The 20683-nt window shown below is 42.8% G+C and overlaps 1 protein-coding gene across 2 annotated transcripts in view; it reads left to right on the top strand.

Moving 5' to 3' along the window:
• The window catches only part of LOC102236017, a 231392-nt gene that overhangs the window by 143319 nt on the left and 67390 nt on the right, over nucleotides 1-20683 (top strand). The gene's annotated exons all lie outside the window — the stretch shown is intronic.

Genomic DNA, 20683 nt, shown 5'->3' with positions numbered 1-20683 from the left:
TCTCCATCAAATATGGCGTTTTGGACTGAGCTACTTTGAGGACCAGAGGGCTTCTTCGACGAGAAAAAACCCCCAAACTTATTTTGTTCTGTCTGAGTGACGGTGGCTCTGACGGCGCCGGTGGCTACTCTGAAACCTCCCGGTCCCCCAGATTCTCCACACCGTGTCCTCACCTTATTGAATCTCTGTGCCCGGATTTTCTTTTTTTGTGCGTATGTGTGAGTGTGTTAACGGCCCACGCGTTCCCGTGTTTTTCCGTGTGCGGATCGGGCGTTGCGTCCCGCTCTTCCCCCCGCCCCCTAACACTCTGCACCCGGAGACGCCATCAAAGCCAGCCATCCCGCCGCTTCACTCGATTACGCCGGCGGGCTTTTAAGAAGATACCCTCAAATCCGGCCCCTGTTGTCTCCCAAGGTCAGCGCTGCTTATTCCGTGTGGCATTTAACAGAAAGAGAGGATTACATCATACTGTGCAAAACAGGTATTGGCTACGCAGCAGGGAGGAGGGGAAAAAAAGAAAGAATAAGGAAACCTTTCTCTCCTGCTTATTTGCACTTCACCCTAGAAATTCTTTTCCCTCTCCTTCCAAGACATGATTTTAGAAACTAAGTGAATTTGTTGTGTGCATAGTTTTAAACATTGTTAGGGGATTTCTCTAAGCCCAAAGGAAGAAGCGCAGCGGAGAAAAAATAGGTTACTATGCAGATTGTGGCTGATTTTTTTTTTTTTTTTTTTTTGAATGAATGAATGTTGGATATTTCCAGGTGCTTCGTTGGCAAACATGACAATTTAGACACACACTCCTTTGGGGATCATTTTTGAAATGGCATAAAGGAACCTCTAAATGTATCTGAACAACCGGGTTTTTTTCTAGCACACTGCTGCAGTCCTCTGCACAAGAAATATCGTTACTCACATCTAAGAAACTTCTTTTTTTTATTTATTTTTTTTACAAAATTAAACCTTTAAGTTGTTTTTCTCAAGATACAACTTCACTTCGATGCAGTGCAATGGACTTCTTTCTCCCAATCTACCAATCTGAAGCATGATTAGACAGTGGCTGAGGTCAACATACTGTGCTTGGGAAAGTTTCAGTTACACTCTGAAAAGTGTGGCATGCTTATGTTTTCAGCATTTAAAACATGTTTGTACTGCGTCAAACAACAAGCGTCAGCTAAATATCCTCCAAGCATAAAGAGTCAAAACGTGTTTCACCTTATTTATTGTAGTTTCTTGCTATATTGATATTGAGTATTGTAATAAAGAGACAGTAGTGTTATTTATATGCTGGGCCGGATTTTAGCAGGGGCTTACCGGGGCTGCAGCCCGGGGCCCCGGCATTTCGGGGGCCCCGAAGGATGTTTTATATTTTTGTGAATGGATAGTGTCAGAATTTAATCAATGACTACGATGATTTTGACAGCACCGATGAAAAATGTTCCAATTTGTTCTGGCAAACGTCCATCTTGAATGCTTGCTTGTTATTGGTCCACTTTTGACGCATCTTACGCATTGGGGAGGAGGAGCGTCAAGGGAATATTATTTTACAATGGCGGACAACAGAAAATATGACGGAAAAGAAGGAAGAGAAAAGAAAAAGAGCATCGCGCCAAAGAGGCGACAAACAAAATGCCTAAACTGACAGGCTTTTTTAAACCTGTTAGCGGAGATGGAGCAGAAACATCATTATCCCCCGCTCCTCAAACCCTTACCTATGCTAACACCGGCACTAAAATCCCGCCAGAACCTTTAACCGTGACTGAGTCGGTGGCTGGACTGGCGTCTGTGGAGTCAGAGTCGGTGGAAGCAGGATCTTCTTCCGCAGATGGAAAGACGACTGTGGATCCGTACAGTCCCGATCCGGCGCATTGGGGGGAAATTGACGAGTCCGTGCAAGCTTACTGGGCTGAGCGAGGACCGGAGAGCTGTCAAAATATGAATGTTGGCTTTCAAGCATCAGAACGGGTGTACAAGCATCAAAAGCGTCACTTCTCCAAATCTCACTTTAATCGCAAGATGTTAAATGGTGAGTACATCGAAAGACCGTGGCTGCTCTACTCTCCATCCACCGGAGCTGCATTTTGTTTTGCATGCCGCATTTTCAGCAATGCTAATACTCAGTCAAACTTTGAAACTTTTTTCAGTGACTGGAAGCACGCAACTGAACGCATGAGAGAGCATGAAAACAGCGAACATCATAGAAAAGCAATGCTGACATATGTTTCACTTGCAGCAGCCAGCGGGAGGATAGACACAGAACTGCAGAAACAATTTGAATCTGAGTGTTCATATTGGACTGAAGTGTTGAGAAGAGTTGTGTCTGTTGTCAAGTTTTTAGCAGAGAGGGGACTGGCTCTGAGAGGAGCCAGTGACAAATTTGGAAGAACTGATAATGGGAATTATCTGGGAATACTGGAGTTAATCAGCGAGTTTGATCCTTTTCTGAAGTCTCACATAGAGAAATATGGAAATGCAGGTTCAGGGAAACCCTCATATCTTTCTTACCAAACATGTGAGGAATTTATTCAGCTGATGGGTGATCGTGTTCTATCAGAAATAGTGAGTGAAGTAAAAATGGCAAAATACTTCTCAATCTCTGTTGACTCCACGCCAGATGTGGCACATGTTGATCAGTTAACATTTGTGTTAAGATATGTGTCACCTGAAGGACACTCGCAGGAATGCTTTCTGAAGTTTCTACCAATTGAAAGTCATACTGGGGAAGCTTTATGTGCGTCTGTACTCAAGGTTTTGGAAGAGATGGGGATTGACATTGCAAACTGCAGGGGGCAATGCTATGATAAGATATTGTTTATATCCATGTTCTGTCTGACTGGCAGAGAAGCACTTTTTTGACATTTATTTCCTCCACTATTTACCAAGAACTTTAAAACCAAAGAAAAAGTTTGAGTTTTGATATATTCCACTTGTACTTATATGGACTTGTAAATGCTGGGGATATTTGTATAAATATTGTTTTACTCGCTTTGCTTTGTAAAAGTATATTTGAGCATTGCACGTTCTTGCACTCAATCTGTTTTATAGTTTGTGTTGAAGTCCAGGCAACAATAACTATTCAGTGATTTTATTTTGTGATGCAAGCATCATATTTTAGTTTCAACCCCAACATGTGGTTTAGTCTTTCTAGAAAAGAGTTCAGAGTTGTTTGTAGTTTGTGACAACTGGCTTATTAAAGTTGTAAGTTGTCAAAACTTACTGTTCGGTCATTTTCTGCTCATCCTCTAAAACAAAACAAACTATAAAACAGATTGAGTGCAAGAACGTGCAATGCTCAAATATAAAATATATATATATAAATATATATATATATATATATATATTTTTTTTTTGACTCTAGCCCAGGGGCCCCCATCCTGACTCCAGCCCAGGGGCCCCCATCCTCCTAAATCCGGCCCTGTTTATATGAATCATATTTTATTTTGTGTGCCACAAATTCTAAATGAGATACTGACCTGAACTTTGACCAGGCCATTTTAAATAACTGAAATCTGCTATTTTCAGCTTTTTTTCCTCTGAAATCTCATCTTCCTCCAACCACAGATTTGCATATCGAGGTTTTCTTGTCTGGACTTGCTTTTGTGCGCAGCTATATTTGTGCAAATTCACACACAGCCAGTAAAACAAGAAACCTTCTCTGTTTTATCTATTTAATGACTTACTGCAGCATCGGTTGTGTGCAAAAGACTTCTACTTTCCAATTGGTATCAAGAAACGCCTTCCCCAAATTTCTTACTTCTTGAATACCGTTGTGACTTTCAGACACTTATCTACCAGAGACAGTTATTTCCTTACACGTCTAATACTTTCCTATATGACCTTCAGCTGCACAGTTCTCTGTTTTTTCTGGGGGTTTTTTTTTCAGGACTCAATTCACACTTCCCCAAGATGCATTAAAATCTTACATCCCTCTAGGGAAATTGCCGTGTTGCAGCGAAAGTACGTTGTGAAGCCCGCTGAACCGTCCTTGGCTTTGTTTTTTGTTTTTGTGTGTGACTCTTGCTAGGGAAAATCACATCAGAATGTGTTTTTTATTTTATTTTATTTTTGGTGACATGTTGCTAAGAGCAAAGAACTTGAAGATCCCATTATAAGTGGGCGGTTCTGTGCTACGCTCTTTGTTTTTATAAATTGCTGCAAAAACCAGTCCAGTACCTGAATTTAGATATATTTGCACATGAATGATTTATAGGTTAAGTGCCGTAGCAAACAAACAACAGCAAAAGTAATAATAGAGCGAATGAGTTTAAGCTGTAAAAGGAACCGAGAGAAGTTGAAGAAGATTTTTTGCAAAAGACCCAGAGTCAGATTATGAGAAGTCCTTGCTTCTGGAAGCAAGCTATTAAGAAATGAGGGCTGGATGAATAGTTTTGCACAATTCTATGTTTACATATATAAGCAATATAATCCTCCTTCATCCTACGTTTGAAAAGCCAATAGATGGTGTAAGTGGCTGATGTGTATCCAGTTTTATAGACTGACAAATAATCCCAGACGAAGGTCTGAAATTTTTCAGCGATCTTGTTATCTTTTGGTTTTCCCCTAAGTGTTACTTTGCATGTAGTTCTTGGACCTGGAAGAAGTGATTTATTTTGGGAAGAAAAGTCAGTTTCCATTTCCGAGATCACTTCAGAATGACTTCTTACTCTTACTCTAAATTACAACACAGATCTTCCACGAGAACAAGAATCCGTGTCGGAGTCAAGTGATTAAAATGGGAGAACATTCGAGGAAGACGTTGCTGGTAACTTAATTACGCAACTTCCTATTGTCACAAAGACTTAAAATACAATTTGCGATGAAGAAATCGGTTTGCTGAATCCCTTGAGCTTTTTGTAAAGCTACAAGTTATTCTTAGTGTTTCAGCTAAAGTAGTTGAAGTCAGACAGATGCTGTTGTTCCGATACTAGTTGCGGTAATTTTTTTTTTTTACACCAGATAATACTTGTGGGTGTGTAACATGTGGTGTGTCTCATTAGCTGTCTTGTAATGTGACTTGCCACCCGGGACAGCTTGACCTTATAGGGTGGCACAAACACTTCACAAAACGTTTTTTTAAATTGCACCCAGAACAGATTTCTATTGATCATTTGTCCGGTCAGTTTATGGCGCCTGCAGACAGAGTAAGCCTTCTAATGAGAAATGGCCGTAAAAACCAAACTGAAGCTTCAATTTGATTGGCAGCTTCAAACGCACAACTGATTTAAATGTCAATTTAACATTTTTTAAAGTAATCTGGACTGCACTTGATTATTCTTTGATGTACAGATAGATTTATGACATTTTTTTGTGAAATAAAGGGATGATTAGACCACCAAAATTTTGCTGAAATGTAGATATTTGCTGTCTTTTTATACATCACTCTCTATAAATCTCGACATCTTCCTTTGTATTTTTCTATATTTCCCTTTTGTACGCTCATTAGAAGTAACATGAATGAGATAATTGTACAGATAATTATTAAATGTAAGACAAGTTATATGGTAAAAGGCTTCTGTGTGTTGGTAGAATAGGCTTCAGCAGAAGACAGTTGTCCGTTCATGCTAGAACCTCCACTGTCATTGTGAGAGACTTTTATTTTGAAGTTAGGCCTGGACAAGATGACTGAAAACTGTAACGCGATGTAAGAGTTTCATGTCACTGCACATTGATAATAGTTACTAGGTAACCAAGGAGTAAGTGAGTTAGTTGAAAAAGCCTTACCTGTTTCACTTGTAGGTTAGCTAAACGGCTAGCTTAACTAACTAGTTGAGCTAGCTCTAGCTGAACTAGCTTAGTTCAGGTAGCTTACTAGCTAGGTAGCTGACAGGAGAAACAGCTAAGGCCTTTTCTTTGCCTACAACCCCCAGAATGCTGTGCAATTCTGGTTCAAAATTCAGTGAAATTCTTAAACTCCATCATCGGTACTATCTATTGACATTGATCACGTATAATGTCATTGTTATTTCCTTGCCCATTTGGGGGAAAAAAAGCATTTATATCTTGAGTTGAACTGTTTCATTGACAGGAATCCACTAATCATTGCATAAGTCAACAACACTCTGTTACGAAAACATAGAAGACAATTTTACTGATATTAAAATGTCCTCAAAAGTCTTTGATGATCAGAATCATCCATGAGAATCATCCACGTTTTCAGATCCCATTTTCCAGCATATTTTATAAAGTTTGTATACTTTAACAAGCTGGATTTAACTCGGCTGGAGCTGGATTTTGGACCGACTGTCTTTATTTTCAAGTTTATTTAATTTGTGAAAACACAAAAAGAATGATTTGCAATTTGCTCATTTGGTTTCATTTACGAAAGTATGAAAATGGAAACAAATGCACCAGTTAAACATGGACAGGAGTGCTCTAAACTGTTTGCAAACTCTTTAAAACAAAATTGTTGATTTGTGATACCCTTATTTGTAAAAACCTTACAGTTGAGATTTTTTTTTATTTGTTATTTTTATCATAAAACATCTTTGCTTGGCCAAAGATTGTAACGCTTTTTATCCTGGGAGCACCTCTGAAGTACTGTGGGACAAGCACTGTTGAAAATATTAAATAACTACAAAAACACAAGTTCTCCCAACTACAGAGTTTTTCATCAAACCATCAAGGGCAAAACTTGCTTTTAATGAAACAAATCACAACCACTTTATTCTTTCTAACTTGAAATGCCACTATGTGTCATGATGTGCCAGAAACCCTAGAGATCAGTCCACCTGCTCTACCCCATCCAATAAATCTGCAGGCTCCCAAAGGGCAAAACTTTGATTCAGTGCCTGGTGATGCTCGCTGCAGCCTTTTTTCCACACACACACACACACACGCACACACACACACACACACACACACGCACGCACGCACGCACGCACGCACGCACACACACACGCACGCACGCACGCACGCACACACACACACACACACACACACACACACACACACACACACACACACACACACACACACACACACACACACAAAAAAAACTCCCAGATGTTCCCAGAGACTCATAACTTGTGCTTGAAAAACTTTCTGTGTGAAAGAACCGTTTGAAAAGCCACAACTCTGCTCGGTGACAAGTCCGCAGACAGGAGCGCAGGTGCCACTTCGCGTTTTTTATTTTTTATTTTTTATGTGGCTCCCAAACAACCTTGGTTCGCCAGCGGTGTCACATAAAACACTGAGGGAGCCATCACTCCAGCACCGGTTTGATGGATGGAATGATAGATGGGCTGACAGATGACTACATAGGTAGCGCCGATAAGATCAGTGTCATTTTATGCACCAGGGAAATGAGACACGGCGTGAGGGAGCGACCGAGAGAGTACCTCAGAGTGGGCTTCATCATAAATATTACTAATTCATTCCCCTGGAGAGAGAGAGAGAGAGAGAGAGATAAGTTGTAATGGAGAGAGTGTGAATGGGATGAGAAATTCATCGAGGAGGAGGAGGAGAACGAAGAAGGCGCATCAACGTATGTTTATGTTTGAGTAGGAACATTCTTTTCTCTAAAAGAGAGAAAGATGGAGTCTCAATAAAAAGGGACGTGATGAAGTTGTTAAGGAAGTAAGACAGTGAGGGAGTGGGTGAGGAATGGCTCTGGGGATGTAAGGGAAGCCACGGAGAGACGGGGAGACAAACACTCCGGCGTGAAACGAGTGGGGGGGAGGAGTGAATGAAACGGATGAAGTAGAGAGGGGATGAAGAAAGAATTATGTCTTTAAGCAGGAATGAGACGTAAAGAAAAGAACAAAAGCAAAAGACAATACAGCGGGATGAGAGGAAGAGCCAGCAGTGTACACGAAGAATGACATAACCTCGGTTTTTGCCCAAAGCTTCCCTGCATCCATGGAAGTCCACCTTAATGCTTGTGATCTCTGTGACCTGTGCTAAGGAACAGGTACACACAGGTACACACAGGTATGCACAGGTATGCACAGCTCCGTGCGCTTGTGTGATCAGTCAGAGGTGAGCAGACGCACACGGTCTAGTCGTCTTCACACTCAGTGAATCCTGGTGTCCCTCATCGCAGCCTCTCCCATCTGTTCCTGTTTGAAACACTCGCAGCGCACAATCACTTTTAGTCAGCCTGGCAGAAATTGGCTTCGCTGACAAATCCCTCGTTAGGCCATTCGCTTTCACAGTCCCACCATAAACTAGTGTAGTCATCGTCAAGTCCAATCGAAAGCAATCAGTGGTCATATATATATATATATATATATATATATATATATATATATATATATATATATATTATAATGCTGTGCCTTAGAAATTGTCTGGTTGCCACTATCAAAAGTTGATTTCCAAACAAACAAAAAAAATTCCATCATACAGTTGTGATAGTATTAAGTCCTTTGGACTATTATTCCAGAGAAAGTGGCTGTGTTATATGGATCATAAACTAATATAGAGCTGCCCCTCCTCATCCTGTTGCCTTGTACTTGTGCTCAACTGGTCGAGCTGATCTTACTACATTTTTTAATAGGTACATTTGTGGGGGCACAGATGTGCTGAAACACACAACTTTGAACCTGATATTTTATGCTTGATCCCCAGTGACAGATAAACAACATTGTCTACTGTAATTGGTCTGATTTTTAGAGAATGGGAAAGATGGAGCAGTGTTATATCTCTTAAATTTGGATTCTGTCCCTTTACCCCTTTGTCTGTTAAGATTTCGTGAAGAAGTCTTCCCCTGAAGTCTTCCTCTGATGTTTTTGTGTCATTTCCTTCATTGGTTCTTGGTCCATCGCCACCACAGGCGAAGGTGAGAACAGGTTTTTCCAATTAGTTTGGATTAGTTTGACACAGTACAGTGTGAATGTGAACCCCAATTGAACTGAGTCTACCAGACTATGAGATGTGTAAACACCCTCAAACAGCCTGACCTACTTTCTACCTAATTCAGCTAATTTGGCCATTTTGAGGCAGTTAGAAAAGATTTAACTTTAATCTCCGGAAGATTAGTTGATCATTTAACCAAAAATAAGTAACTAAATAAATACAAGACTGAAGAATACAAGCGGCCAAAATGGGTTTTCTCCATAGGATGTCTGGGCTCTCCCTTAGAGATAGGGTGAGAAGCTCAGTCATCCGGGAGGGACTCAGAGTAGAGCCGCTGCTCCTTCACATCGAGAGGAGCCAGTTGAGGTGGCTCGGGCATCTGGTCAGGATGCCTCCTGGACGCCTCCCTGGTGAGGTGCTCCGGGCACGTCCCACTGGGAGGAGGCCCCGGGGAAGACAAATGTTTCACTCTGTCGTTATACAGTGTATCTGAGAATAAAGTTTAAAAAAAAACACCCCCCCTCCCCCCGCCGTTCCCCCCACCCCCACAACAGACTTCTTGTGGCTTTGATGTGAAGCAGTGATGTCACTCATCCTGTCTGTGACATCACTGGTCACTGTCTCTGTATTCCCAGATTCCACAGAAAAATTCATTTGCGGTTTTAGGTTCGACACGAAGAGACAAGTACCATGGCAGAGAAGGATTATTTTTTGGCAAAAGTAAAAACCACTTCAATGGGAGGAAACGTTTTCCTGGTGGAAAGAACAAACAGTTTGGAGAGGAACTGCATAAAGTACGAGCGCGAAAACGAGCAGCTCAAAGAAATGGTGGCAACGTTGATGAAGAAAATCCAGCGTCTCCAACGTAGCCAGAACACCAGCGACACGAGCAACTATGAAACAGTGAAGGAGATGCTTCTAAGTCGCAATGAACATTGCAAACAAAAAATCAGACGACTCAGTTCAGATTTGGACGAAGCCAAGAATACGGTACAAAGATTACAAACCGACTACGAGGCCGTGATGAGAACCAATGTGCTCCTGGAACGGACACAGAAAACTATAAAAGAAAACGCACAGGATTCTCTAAGAAAGATGACAGAAAAGATTGAATTCCTGGAAGCAGAAAATGATCAATTAAACAAAGAGATTGTTGTTTTAAAAGTGAAGCTGGACAGAGCCAAATCCAGGACAGCAAAAAAATCAGAAGATGAGACGCTGATGCTGGAAGAAACGCCAAAGAGAACAATGTTTCAGAGAATCGGGCGCACTTTTCTGGAAATATACGAGTCGGGAACGATAGGGAACTGGTTCTCATCATGGATCTTTTAATTTCTAAAGTCTTCTGTGTCCGTTCCAGGAGCACATTGGTTCTCACCGTGGCCTGATTCAATTAGTACGACTGGTTCATTATTGTCATTCAACCATGTTTCTGTCAGAAACATAACATTGATGAAATCATTAATTAATAGAGCTTTAGCACAGAGAAATCTGGTATTTAAAAGAGCTAGTTTAAGTGCCTTTTGAGGCCAAAAGTTCTTCAGTCTGAGGTTCCTTTAGGCAGGGGAACAGTTTGATGTTTGAATTAGGACAGTTTTATTTTATATTTCTGATTTTTGTAAATTTTCTTGTAGTGATACGGACAGGTAATGTCCTGTTTTGCTGTGCCGGGGGGCCAGACAGATTCTGGAGGAAGATATGTGTAAAGATAAAATCTGGATCCCAGCCTCAGACCTCAGAAACGCAGAGTGATGGATCCTCTGGGAAGTTAGAGTCAGGTGGCTTAAATGAAGTGAGGTCTGCTACGTGAGCGCTAAGGAGAGACGTGCCGAGGAGAACCTGCTGATTCATTCCACCTGTAAATTTAAGAAACTCCGGTCCAGAAGACATTTCTTCATAGGTATCTTGTGAATCTTGTGAATGAGTGGGTGAGCAGAGAGGGGCGGGGGGAAGGAAAAAGGGAACCAGTCTCTCTGTCTCCAGTCGATGTATCAGCTTGTTTTTTAACGGGTTGCTCCTGATATGCAGAGAGTTCCATATAGTCAGAACTCCTTGAGCCTGTTCTTCTGAAGCGATGATCATGTTGCTGTCCTTGTTGATAAAATGAAAAAGATTTGCAGTGAAGGCTGCCCTTTGTCACTGATTCTGTTCATCACTTTCATGGAGAGAACTTCTAGGCGCAGCCAAGGTGTTGAGGGGATCCGTTTTGGTGGCCTTACGATCTCATCTCTGCTTTTTGCAGACGATGTGGTCCTTTTGGCTTCATCAGGTCGTGATCTACAGCTCTCGCTGGAGCGGTTCGCAGCCGAGTGTGAAGCGGCCGGGATGAGGATCAGTGCCTCCAAATCCGAGGCCATGGTCTTGAGCCGGAAAAGGGTAGAGTGCCTTCTCCGGGTCAGGGGGGGTGTCCTGCCCCAAGTGGAGGAGTTCAAGTATCTCGGGATCTTGTTCACGAATGGGGGAAGAAGCGAGTGGGAGATCGACAGGCGGATTGGCGCAGCGTCTGCTGTTAAGTGGATGCTGTACCAGTCTGTCGTGGTGAAGAGAGAGCTGAGCCAAAAAGCGAAGCTCTCGATTTACCGGTCGATCTACGTTCCCACCCTCATCTATGGTCCTGAGCTTTGGGTCATGACCGAAAGAACGAGATCGCGGATACAAGCGGCCGAAATGGGTTTTCTCCGTAGGGTGGCTGGGCTCTCCCTTAGAGATAGGGTGAGAAGCTCAGTCATCCGGGAGGGACTCAGAGTAGAGCCGCTGCTCCTTCACATCGAGAGGAGCCAGCTGGTGAGGTGCTCCGGGCACGTCCCACCGGGAGGAGACCCAGGGGAAGACCCAGGACACGCTGGAGGGACGATGGCTCTCGGCTGGCCTGGGAACGCCTCGGGATTCCCCCGGGAAGAGCTGGAAGAAGTGGCTGGGGAGAGGGAAGTCTGGGCCTCCCTTCTGAAGTTGCTACCCCTGCGACCCGACCCCGGATAAGTGGAAGAAAATGGATGGATGGATGAAGGAAACTTTAGCACACCCTGTCACGAGACAGTACAACACAGCTAGCTTAACACACTTTATGCTAATTCGCACTATACAAGACAGAAACTTCTAAGATCTGACTTGATGCCCCCAAAAAAGAAGTGATTCCCTCACACTGAGTGTCCTTTTCCACACACTAACACACATGGGAAGTCACACACAGTGCAGACAGCAGCTTTATAAAATGTTAGTGGAACACAAATGCTGTAGTGTAAATTTGCTCTCTCTTGTTAACAGAGGCGGTAGATGATGCCACTGCTTCTGGCATGAGCCAACATGCTTCTCTGTTCTGCTCTCTCTTTAGCATTCCAATCACACTCAGCCCCGTCAAATACATATCGAAAATAGCTTGTGTCCTCTTCAATAGGGCATCGATAATGAATTTAGTTAAATGCCATAACTAATGTGCATTTGTGGACTCGTAATGGGCTCAGTTGGAGTCTGGGCTGGGGGCTGGGAGGGGGGAGTACGCAAGACCGGGCCAACTCGGCTGCCCACGTCTGGCCGTCCCCGTCCAACGGTCGCCACCCACACGGCCCCCGCGTCTCCCGTTGTTTGGACCGGCGCGATAAACTCTTTAGAATGCATGAAAGCGAGTCCCGGGGGGCAGGTTCACCAAAGTGTGAAGGATGGAGGGAGGGAGATGACAGAACGGAGGGATCGGACGTGGAGGTGGTAGCGGGGGGAGAGGAGTAAAAAAAAAAAGCAAATGGCTTTTCGGCAACACGAATAATCAGGCTAACTAAAAATCGCTTCATCTCATGCAGAGCTGATGCGGTGCTGATGGCGTGCTGGGAAATGGAATGCAGCAAATTTTCTTGTGTTTAGACGGTGCGATGCGGGCAGATGTGATTCTGTTTGTTTGCACGCGCGCTGCCAAGTATGCGCTGGGAAATCGGCATAAGGCTGGTGTACAAGCGATTATTTACACATGCTGCTGATCATTGTCTTAAGAGTTGGTTGGAAAATTCGAACACTCCGATTCTATCACGAATGCATCTCACATGCGTGCGTGTATGCAGAACGCTGGATTTGCAGCCAGCGCCAGACAGCACTGGGGCCTGAAATGGCTCCCTCGCATCACAACGCACAATTAGGCCTGCCATCGCATTAGTGCCCCGCAGTCAGTGGTGGCACAGTTCAGAGCTCTGCTTGGATGGCTTCCTTTAGGCTTTCACCCAGCGTGGGTATGAAATCTGCACCAGCCCCGCTAACTGCGCTGCGTCTCGTGTCCAGCACTTGCTCCAGCATTAAAGAAGAAGCAGGATCAGTCAGCCCCTGCGGGTATGAGCTGTTATTATCTTTCCTCTATTGCACTTACTACATATGCTGTAAATGTGCAACAAATGACGCTTCTCCCCCCCACCCTAACATGAGAGCCCCATCAAATTCTCAGCCCCTTTGAGGGAAGAGCTTTGCCCCTGATGAGGTTTTCTGCTGCAATCCAGTGCAGCCAAAAACAGCCTGTGAGCAGAGATTCTACATACATATATTACGTTGTCATGTTATTCCTGCAGGTTTGAGAAATCCTTGAATCTCCCATAGCAACCATTCATCGGAGCAAAAGGCCTGGGTGGATCGAGCGCCGCCTTCGAGCTCGAAGCTCCTTCTCGGAGCTGCAGCTTCTGAGGTTACCCTTTACCCGCGACCCCTCCACTCAGCTCCTTCAGACTAGCCAGCTGCAATTAGCAAACACCTGGTGGAAGTGCGAACCTGCTGAGCTCAGTAAATTAGTGGCTTCTCAGCACAATGCTGGTAAAAACTGCTTGTGGGTGAATAGAGGAGTGATGGTGTGATGACTTCTTGAAGGCGGACTTTCAGAAAGAGACAGAGGCTCAACTTCAATGCGTTAAATTATGAAGTCAAACTTCTTTTAAATCAGATTTGATAAATATAGTAATCTAGTGTCTTGACTGTGCTCCAAAATGGTACTGACTAGAAAACACATAATACTGCCCCTTTAAATTATCCCTAATTTGTGGGAGGACTGTGGATCAGTGGGTAGAGCAGTCATCTTGTATTTGGAAGGTTGTAGGTTCGATTCCAGCTGCAATCCTGGAACAAGTTGGAACTAAATGTATTTGTGTGGTGGTTGTGTATTTGTGAGTGCGACTGTGGGTCTAGTGTAAAGTGCTATGAGTTTTCGACATGGTCCATTTTCAATTGCAACTTCTTGCGTAATAACGCAGGAAAAGTGGCAAATTCTAAACTTCATAAAGAGGCCAAGACGGAACCGTTTTCGTCCCCTCCTTTCTCCTTTTTTTGGTTGTTTCAACCGTGGCTTTGGTGGAAATTGGATTTATCCGTCGCTCTTTCTCCTCGGGTCGTCCGCTGGCTGAGAATGTTCAGAAGTCACGGCGAGGCTGCCTTCGCTATTATTCATTTATTTATTTATTTTGCATTTCTTTTTCATCTGACCTGGCAGTGTGCCCCCTCACGTAGAATAATTGGAGCTAAAGCCATTCTTTTTCTCTTTTCTTTTATTTTTTTCCCCCCTTCCTTCCGCCAAGCCATCAGTGAGCCGTGGAGCGCCGGAGAAAGCGATTTCCATGTTAATGGGAAGCTTCCCGGCAACATCTAAGCCTTTCTCCGGCTTCCCTTTTCCCCTCCGTCGTCGTCGTCGCCTCCTCTCCTCTCCTCCTGCCTACCTCGTGGTTACCTCCTTCTCTACCTGCCGTCATCCCCCAAGGACTCAATCCTTCTGCCATTGTCTTGCAACGTTACCTTTCACCTCTCAGCCTCTGTTTACCTCCTTCTCCCTCTCCTCTCCGGCGCTGCCTTTGTCTCTGTCGAGCTTGATAAATGGAGTCGCTGGACTGTGAGCGGCACATCCTCAACAGGGTGTGGTGAGCCATTGCGAGCTGTCTCTCATCATTGTGTGTCTATTTATTTCTTTCTTTTCGTGTTTTCTACTCCAGTTAGCCCCTCTCCTCTGGCATGCAACTGAGAAACCCTCCGTCAAACTCAGACCTCTCCATTTGGGTTCGCGGGGAGAAACTCGGACGGACAGGAGAACTCTTTGAAAGTCTCTGAAAATCTTTTATTTGATGTTACAGAGGAGGAACACTGATCTCCACATGGCTGAGCATACTGTATGCGATGCACACCTAACCCTCTGAGGATCCCTGAAGCCTCCTCCTTGAGGTTTCTTTATTTTTTTTTCTCCTCCACCTCCCGCCCTCACCACATTTTTTGAGTCAGTGTTTTCTTGGGCTCTTCAAACCGCAGCAGGAAATGGGCCAAGACGTCATCTCCCTCGAGGTATTCTGAGTAGCTCCATCCACCTCAGAAACTCTGTCAGGAAAACAGCAGTGGGTAAGCTTCCATATGAATCAGCTCGACCACGCACTCGTTTGTTGTACAGAGTCCTCGACACTTATTGGCGCTCCTAGTGAATGTGTGCGCAAACCTTAAAAAAAAATAAAATAAAAGAAAAATATATATATTTTTTATCACAGGATCAGAAAAATGACTACATTTGTTCACTAAAGGGGAAAAAAAATATCCCACTTTACAAATTGCTAATACCAGGCAGGCCCAGCATTTTGCTAGCTTAACCGCTTTAGTTCTTTGTGACATAAACTACAAAACTTTAGTCAATTATTTCTATATAGCAACAATATTTATTGGTAATAAATATTAAACCATTGCAAAGGTCCTTAAATTACATTTGTAAGGAAAATGTCTCTGGGTTGAGCAGAACAGTTGAATTTGTAGGTTGCTCCAATGAAAAGCCTCTTAAAATGCTATTAGCTTGTTGGATTGGACTTATTCATTTACATTAACTGTTCATCTGATTAAAGAAAACAAACAACGGTCTCCGTAGTACATGGGAAAACTGTACACAACTACCTGGCATTTAAAAAAACAAAAATTAAACTTTCTTGATAACGTTTTTTGAGTTAGGATGAGGGCTTTTTTTCTTTTTACAGGCATATAGAAACGGATGTATTCTTCAAAGCTTCAATAGACGCACTTCTTTTTGCATCTCACGAGTCACGTGATCAAACAGTCAGATGTTACTAGTGGCAAAAGCCACAAAGAAGACGATAGGAAATTGTAGGACTACAATGGTTTGTTTTTTGGACGATGTGCGTCTGACTCCTCCAGAGCTCTCACAGCTTTGCAGAGTTCATAAAAAAAGTTGTGTGCAGTCTGAATGTGTTGAATCCATTGCTCTTCTCTAAAATTGGCCGACTACAATTTCCCCAAAACGCCGCATATGCAGCCGCTCAAGAGCATAAGTGGCTTGTCGCTCCAAAGCCTGAATAAGGTGCCGGCGTCTCCTCTGATGGCTGATAGATGAGCGCTAGCAGCATGGCTGAATTATGAATATATTTCAGGTAGCTGTTTACGTCTGTCGCTGTCATAATCCTCAATGTCAAACTTACTAACGTGTGATTTTAAGTTTCCTTTTTAATTTAGTGGAAACACCACAGTTAGGAAATTGTATTTGGTTGACATCAGCAGAATAATGACAAAGATTTGCTCACATTTTTAATGCCTTTGACGGACTCTGCTCTCGAGCGTTGACGTTTTGGAAGATACAGTTGAATCCCTGAGAGAGGTGATGTCGGCTTGCTTTCAGAACGCCTTAAACGAGGGAAATCTTTGTTTTTCCCACTAAGGCAGATGCCGCTCCACTTCCTCCACCAACAGTGTTTTGCCATCTTCAAGCTTTCCAATACCGTAACTCACATATTCAACTTTAGCTGCTGAACCCAAAAATGTATTTTTGTGAAAAAGTCGAGATTTTCAGCTGTGCAAGATTCACTGCCAAGAAGCAATTTCCCAAGGTCAAATAAATTGACTAAACAGAAATGTCCTCACATTTTGCGCTAAAGTATAGATTGAACAAGATTTCAGAAACATTCCCCTGAGATTTTGGTTCTTGTCAACATGATGGCATCTTTTGGTTACGGCAACTTTCCATTCCATCACATCCTCTGTCAGATGTCTGGTGATTGTGGAGGCCGTTGGAGTGGAGGAACCTCTTTGCATTTAAGGAGCTAGCTGGATGTTATTTGAGCTTCTTGTCACGGTGCTTTTTCTTTTGAAATGCGTACGGTTGGGAACAAAACACTAGTAGGTTGTGGTGGTTAAACAATGCAGCTATCAGCATTAAGGCGTCCAAACTGTGCCTAGAAAATATTCCCCAAAATCATTACCTCATCACCAGCCTGAACTGTGTAGGGTAGATATTTGTGTGGACAAGCAGTTGAACAAGTATACCTAATGGAGTGGAGATTAAGTACATTTTACACCTTTACACATTCATTTAATCATAAAATGGACATCTTAATCAATGGAAAAATCATTTTGTCAGAGCATAAAACAAGCACAGAGGGGATGCAGGAAGATGGATGTGAAGCCAAGATGGCTCCTGCAGGGCCTCCATGGTGTCTGTAACTTCCAGTAGTTTAAATCTTATACGGTTTGACAGGAGTCAGTTGTTTGTTTCATGTGGCTATAAATAAGTCTTTCATAATAATTGGAACAGGAAAGGAGAAATTCATGAGGTTTGTCCTGAGAGGTAGGCGAGGCTGTTTTCACAGCACCGGACAATTCGCTCTGCTGACTCGAATTGGTGGGGGGGGGAAGAAAAGAAAAGAAAAACACATCCTCGCTCTGAGTTTCAAATGAAAATGTCTTGCTGCATACTTTCTGAATGTTGTTTCTTTTCTCCCCCCCACCCCCTCTTTTCTGGTAATGTTGCCGAAGCGGAGCACCTGCACCGTCGTTGTTTTTCAGAAACGTACGGAGGCTCCCGCGTGGTTTAGCACGTTGTAACGACCGCACTTGCAATTATGAGTTCAATTCTCACCAGGCTCATTCTGCTGCGGCGCGCGGATGCAGAGTAAAGTGCTTTGCATGAAAAACACTAAACGGCTTCTTCAGTCTGCGCCGTGCAAGCTGTTTGGGAAATATATTCGTCCATATCGAAGCAAATCAAGTGTACTTTATTTCACAATCTGTAAAAGTTGTTATAGTTTCCAATTATAAACACCTAAATTAGTTTGTGTAAGATTTCATCGACTGCATTGTTGTTTTTTTGTGCTGGGACACGTTTTCCTCCTTCACCTGCATTTCCTGCGCGGAGCTGCTGGCTTGCACACACAGACGGTGGCGGCAGGATGAGCGACATTTGGCAATTTCACCGAGACTCAATAGACGACGCATCCGCAGAAAGTCACTTTGCTGAACATCAGCGAAAAGGGTCGACTCTGCAAGTTTATGACAACGCGAAAGGCAGCCGGGCGATGCCATCCCGGGACACTGCCTTTGATAAAAGAAAAGACTGCGAACGGCTCAGACAGGACATGATGTGAAAGATTTTTGGGGTTTTTTTCCTTGTGGTCTCGTTCAAAAAGTAATGGCAAAGCAAAAAACGCACGCCACCCAGTGTGACATAACGGAAATAAATCATCCGAAAGGGCATACAAGAGGATCACCGGCTGCCTAGTCGTGCACAGTAGGAGCCAGATTTGGCTTTAATATTGACCTTATGAAACAATAAAGAAAGGTCAGCCAGCTAAGTCAGATTTTGGCTTGAGAAGAAGCTCACATGCATTGGGTCGTCTCTTTAGGACGTTCAAGTAAACACAAATGAGTGTGATGAGCACTTTATTTAGCCAGACCTGCAACGTTTTTAATCATCTCATACAGGTCATAAATGTTAGAACTCATTTAACTGGATTTTTATCTATTTTTTTTTAGCTTTCTGGCATTAAAACTTCATTAACTTTCCCTAACTTTTCTCTATTTGATGAAATGTTAGCACTCAGTCGCTCAGAGACGCATTAGAGCTGCTCATTTAAACTGTTGAGCTCATTTCTGCTGGTTTCTTGGCACTCGCCTGGCTTTTAAGCACACACAGATGTTCAATATGGTTTTGAAGTTTGGACACTTTCGAATGCAACTCTGCCTTACCCATTCTAAAATTAGTTTTGATTTATATTTGGGATCATTGTCCAGTTGGAACACCCAATTTACTTGAGGTTTAGCTGTCTAGCTGATTATTTGGTAAAAAAAAAAAAAAGTAATCATATTTAATAAATTAGAGTATTCTTTCTCATGATGAAATTGCAAACTTTAACAAGATATTAAATACACTTCCCATTAGGCCCACATTTCTAATATAAATGTTTCTTATGGGTTTCACCATAAGTGGAAAATTATAGTAATTAATAGATATGAAATAGATATGAAGGTTTGGAAACATAATTTGTATGTTGTGATAAATAATTCTACATGATATGTCTCATTTAGTGAGTGGGAGTTACTGAAGTAATTTAGCTTTTCAATAATATTTCATTTTATTGGTTTGATACTGGTTTCCTTTTTCTTTGAGTTCGGGGTCAGATGGTGGAAACTTGAAAAGAGTTTGGTGAAAATGCAAACGCATCTCAAAACTCACTTCAGAACAGTTGAAGTAGGCTAAGATTATGGTTTTAGGAAGGCTTCGGCACTGCTGGAAATCTGTAAAAATATACCTAAAAGCAGGATCTGTGCCATGAAAGCAACTAAGTAAAAGTAGCTTTTCCAGTTCTATCCAACAAGAACTACACCAGGACTTTGTTGATTCTTATAAAAAGTGCAAAGTTTCTACATCAGTGCGTAAGGAAAATCCAACTAAATATAATTTCTGGTGTATTCCCATATCTGAGACTGTCTGTATAAACGTTTGCTCTATAATCATTTCGACTTGGGAGGGAAAAAAAAGTCCAGTTCAAATCTGTTATAATCCCCAAATTAAAATATTCATGCATGTGCATAAACTTCTCACCATCTCTTCAGTGTGGCTCAGATCTTCTGATTGTTGGTAAATAGCTACTGCACATCTCTCTGAGGCCCCTCATGCATTGACTGTAAATCACTTTGCCCAAACAAGTGTGTTTTGTGCATTTAGCTTAAGCCATGTAGAAATCTGATCCTGCGTCCTCTCTCCATACTGACAAATTGCTGTTTTCGTTTGAAAGCCATCGTTCTCATTTAGGTGTATCCGTGTCCGCGCGCCGTCAGCCCTGCGGCCTCGAAAGACGCTCCGTGTTAATTAATCCCGACTGCTGGTTCTGAACCAACAAATTCCAGGAGGAGGAGGGGAAAAAAAGCCAAATTAAGCCTTTTGATTTAAAAAAAAAAAAAAAAAATCCTGACTTATTTCATCTAGTGTTAATGCTTGGTTGAGGTACAAGAGAGTAATAATGATTACTGTGATAACCCAAACAATTAGGTAACAGGCAATAATTCCCAGTAATTGGTATTCCCTAATTAAGTTTTACATGTGCAGAACCCAAATAGGAGACGGAGGAAATGGAAATGAAAGGAGAAACTAATTAAAATGGAGGTGCCTAATACTAGCACGCTTTTTATCCATTTATTTTCTCCATCCCTCTGTTTCTCTTGCTCTGAATTAATATTTCATCTAAAGTTCAGTGCTTTCCGCTTCAGTAGACAGTAAAATCACTGCTGGAAACAACATAGCTCTTGGTCACATCTCACTCTCTCTCCCTTTCTCCTCCCCCCCTCTCTTTTCCTGTCTTTTCCTTCCTCTTTTATTCACTTTCAGTCTCTCTTCGCCTTTTCTTCACTTCTCTTCCACCCCTCCCCTCCTAATCTTTAGTGCTTGTTCGTTTCTGTGGCTCTTCTCGTCTCTCTGCCTCGCAGGTGGAGGCAGATGTCGGCCACGACTCTGGATGTTGTAAACTCTTACTTTTTCCCCTCTCCCACATCAGTCAATCATTCAGCCGCAGCTTGCCTGCTAGCTTGCCGCAGCGTCACATTATCGTTTTTATCTGAGCGCTTTAAAGTCAGCCAGTGCACAGCCTTTTTAGCCGCCTCGTTTTGGGGGTGGGCTGGG

The sequence above is a fragment of the Xiphophorus maculatus genome, chromosome 6 (genome assembly GCF_002775205.1).
Source record: "Xiphophorus maculatus strain JP 163 A chromosome 6, X_maculatus-5.0-male, whole genome shotgun sequence".
Classification (NCBI taxonomy): Eukaryota; Metazoa; Chordata; class Actinopteri; order Cyprinodontiformes; family Poeciliidae; genus Xiphophorus; species Xiphophorus maculatus.
This window is presented reverse-complemented; position numbering and strand designations above follow the sequence as displayed.